A 4,261-nucleotide genomic window follows, 5' to 3' on the forward strand; every position below is an offset into this window, starting at 1 on the left:
AGTCTCTTATTTGGAATTGTATTGACAGTCCCAGTAAACTCTGTCCTCTGGTCCTCTGAGCTTGTCTACTGTTCATTCTGCGCTTTGTGTGCTGACTCCAGAACCACCCCCTTTCCTTCCTAGGACAGGAAATCTCCAATCACACGAGTCCACTCCTGGAATCACTGTCTCTGGCCTGGGACCCTGTCTCATTTGGGGTCGTATCTCTAGCTCAAAGCTGCTGGGATTGCATGGTTGCTAACAAAACATCTCCCCCCCATCACCGTTCTCTCTGCAAATTCTCACCAGCAGTCCCCATTCAGGCCCATGGTACTCCCTCTCCCCTTTCTTGGGCCAGTCCCCGAAGCCCACAGCACTGGTCCTTACCTGTCCTGTTCTAACCCATGGCTGTGTTCTGCCTGCTTCTGCTGTTCAGGAAAGCCTGCGGCGACTCTGGGTTTCCTTCTTACCTTTCAGATTGATCTTTCTTCAGTAGATCTTCATTGAATTCAGCTGGTTTTTGGTATTCTTGATAAAAGCTTGTGTATGTAATGGCATCAATACATTTGAAGGCAGACTAAGAAGGTAACAGCATACTCCCATGGTAAAATTGTTGGATTTTGTATCCAATTGTATGATTTACCACTGGCTTTAAAATGGAATTGTCTTAGTTTTCACATTGTTTTCACTTGTTTCTAAAATAAAACAAACAAACAAAAAAACATTACTTTTAAGAGAGCCACCAGGATGGCCAAACATAAGGAGCCAGTGTCGGATGAGGAGAGGGTGCACATAGCTGCTAAATTTATCACCCTCACAGCACCAGGAGAGTTTAATGAAGTGTATGGTGCCGTCCAGCAACTACTCAATAATGACAATCTCCTCAGGAAAGGGGCAGCACACACATTTGGCCAGTATAACATGGATCAGCTCACACCTGTGAAGCTAGAAGGCTATGAAGACCAGGTCTTAATCACACCACACGGTGACCTGGGTAATAGCAGATATTTAGATCCGAGAAACAAAATTTGCTTTAGGTTTGATCACATATGGAAAAAAGCATTTGACCCCCAGCCAGTGAATGTAGAAGGAGGTTTGAAGTTGTGGAGAGAACCGTGTGACAGGGCTTTAAGAGCCTATGTGAAGGATAACTATGCCAATGGCATCTGTACTGTTTATGCTAAAACTACAGATGGGCCACACGCTATCACTGCATGTATTGAGAGTCACCAGTTTCAGCTTAACAACTTCTGGAATGGATGCTGGAGATCAGAGTGAAAGTTGACCATCACACCACCTACAGCCCGGGTGTTTGGCGTGATCAAGTTTCATGCTCATTATTGTGAAAATGGCAACATTCAGTATGTGAGTCATAAAGATGTTCAAGATTCGATCCGTGTTTCTAATGGCGTCCAAACCACCAAGGAGTTTATTAAAATCATAGAGAATGCTGAAAATGAGTATCAGTCAGGAATAAATGATAACTACAAAACCATGTCCGACACCACCTTCAAGACCTTGCGCCGTCAACTTCCAAAAACTCGCAACAAAATCAACTGGAACAATCTTCTTGCTTATGAGATTGGCACGGAAATAAAGACAGCCAAAAGGCAGGCTGTACGGATTTCCAGAATGTGGAAATAAAAGGATACAACATGATATGGTCATAGGGTAAGTGATTTATAAATGTAAATGAGAGTGATATTCTACTAGTTAACAAATTTAACAGATTTTCTAGCATCATGTAATGCTTTTGAACCTGTGGCAATGTCTTGATTTCTTTTCAGTTTCAGTTTTATGCTCTTCTTATTGTTGGTTCCTTTCCTTAAACAATATTCCCCCGGAAGGTTTCTGGTTTGCTTCTTTAATATTTTAGTGAGTTTTAGTGCATTTCATATGGTAGTTCTTAAATAGTGTATGGTTTATATTTTTTTCATTTTTTTTATTGAGCTTTTGTTAGTTTATACAGCAGTTCTTAATCAAATTTAGTCTCCCTCCCCGATCCATGCCTCCCATGCCCCACACTGGACCTCATGTATTCCACCATACATATTAAGTCCCATCCAATCATTTGTCCCCAGATGCCCTTCAGTGTAAATTCACCCACCGGAGTCTAGTCAGCCCAACTAGAGATGGTATGTAAGGCATACTCTCCCTTAAACAGCATCAAGCAGTCTCTAATAGTTCTCAGTCTGATTTGTGTGTGTGTGTGTGTGTGTGTGTGTGTGTGTGTGTTCTCTGCCTTGTAATTTCCTATTATCATTCTATCTACTTGTGAATCCTTTGTATTTTCTTTTTTAAATTCAGCTACATTTGATGTTGAAGAGGTCTATCCTGACATCATTTACTGATAAGAAATTTTCCTGGCCATGAAATTCTGTTACTGGTTTATACGGATTAACCTGTTTGGTCCTTTGTTATGGTTACACTTTAAGCATTTCCAGTACTTCAGTGGTTTTTACTGATCCACCAACTGCTACAGAGGCTGTGCTACAAGCAGCAGCTAAGTGGAACATGCATTCCTTCTTCTCCCTCCAACTGCTTTGATCATTTATAGAATCTCATAACCGTAGTTTTCAGACATTTGGATTGGGGTGCTTCAAGTCCATCTGGGGAGTTAAAGGATATTTCCTGGAAGTTCCTCAACAGCCAGGTTCTCTGCCAGAACTTGTTTTAAATCCAAGGACTTGTGTCACATTCCCTGCACATGAGCATTGCTTATTCCCTCCTTGTCTCCATCTAGTTCCACTGTAGTTACAGACATCTGCATTTTTAATATAGCTGTGCCCCATTTATTTTTCTGCTTAATATGGAAGGGCTGCTAACATAATACAGATATTGTAGAGTATAAAACTTGAACAATGCAGATGTTGAAGGAATAATAGGTATTCGTGCTTAATACTTTCTGACAGGATTGTTCTGTAAGCAGATGAATCAAACAACTATGTAAACTCATGGAACAGAAAATGAGACAAAGTGAAAAGGGTAACTTCCAGACAGCATCTCTCTATTCTAACCGCTATTTAGAAAGTACTAGTGTTTCCTTCTAAAGAAGATGGACAACTCATTCCAAATTATTCTTCCTCCATCAGTTCTGCCTGCCAAGAATTCTTTGTAAGTGTGTTATAGCAAGCCTTCCCAGGTATATTGGCAGGGATGTGTGTGATCTCAGAAAGCACAAGTAAGGTAGATGTGATCTGTGACAACTGGTGTGGGGGGATTCATGTACATTGTTTATACTTCTACGACCAGGCCTTAGGGGAACGTCAGTTTTGGTTTTTTTTGTTTTTTTGTTTTTGTTTTTTTTTTAAACAGTAGTGTCTTCCTACCTGTCCCCAAATGCATATCAACACAGAGGTGTGTTTTGCTTCAGGTTTCTCTTTGCTCAGTAATTCCAGAGTTTGTTTGCAAGTGAAAGCTGTGTATTTTTGTTTCAAATAAAATATATTTGTATTGTCATTCATATATTCATCCAGACCACACTATCTTCTGTATCAGGCAGTACAGTAGAAATACACCAATTTTGCTCTAAAAAATTATTTTGGGACTGGAGAGATGGCTCTGTAGTTAAGAGCACTGGATATTCTTGCAGAAGAGCAGGGTTCCAATCCCAGCGCCCACATGGCGGCTAACAATTGTCCATAACCAGTTCTAGGGGATCAGATTCCCTCTTCACGCAAATTTCTACAAATAAACTGACTCTCCTCCACTCCAAAATCCTTGGACCCCTCTGATATCCCAAGACACAAAATGGCCTGCCATCAAGCTGTGTCCTGAGCCCAACTCACCACTCACTGCAATTTTGTTCCCAGGTTTCCTGTCTTCTGAGGTACCAGCCTTCCTCTGTGCATTAGCTCCCATTCTGTCTGTGGGATAGCCTGTCACCCATAATTTATTAATTATTTTACTATCATGTTTCCACATAAATAAAAAAGATAAGCAAGGTCATTGGACCCTCACCTGAGTATCTAGTCAGTCTTTCCAGCCACCTGCAAACAATTTGGTCCCCAAAATAAAAAAGGTAAGCAAGGTCATTGGACCCTCATCTGAGTACCCAGTCAGTCTTTCCAGGCACCTGCAAATAATTTGGTCCCAAAAATAAAAAAGGTAAGCAAGGTCATTGGACCCTCACCTGAGTATCCAGTCAGTCTTTCCAGCCACCTGCAAACAACTTGGTCCCAATCAAGATCTGGGAAAAGACTAAGAAGCTGGGAGGCAGGAGGAAGCTCAACAGGTTATGGGGAAATCAACACCCATGCTGAATTAAAAAAAAAAAAACTCA

The 4,261-nt window shown here is 41.1% G+C and overlaps 1 pseudogene; it reads left to right on the top strand.

Moving 5' to 3' along the window:
• The first annotated feature begins 726 nt into the window (after positions 1-726).
• Positions 727-1,623, top strand: LOC103736236 (annotated as a pseudogene).
• Positions 1,624-4,261: the final 2,638 nt, after the last annotated feature.

Source organism: Nannospalax galili, unplaced genomic scaffold (genome assembly GCF_000622305.1).
Source record: "Nannospalax galili isolate Female #2095 unplaced genomic scaffold, S.galili_v1.0 scaffold217, whole genome shotgun sequence".
Lineage (NCBI taxonomy): Eukaryota > Metazoa > Chordata > Mammalia > Rodentia > Spalacidae > Nannospalax > Nannospalax galili.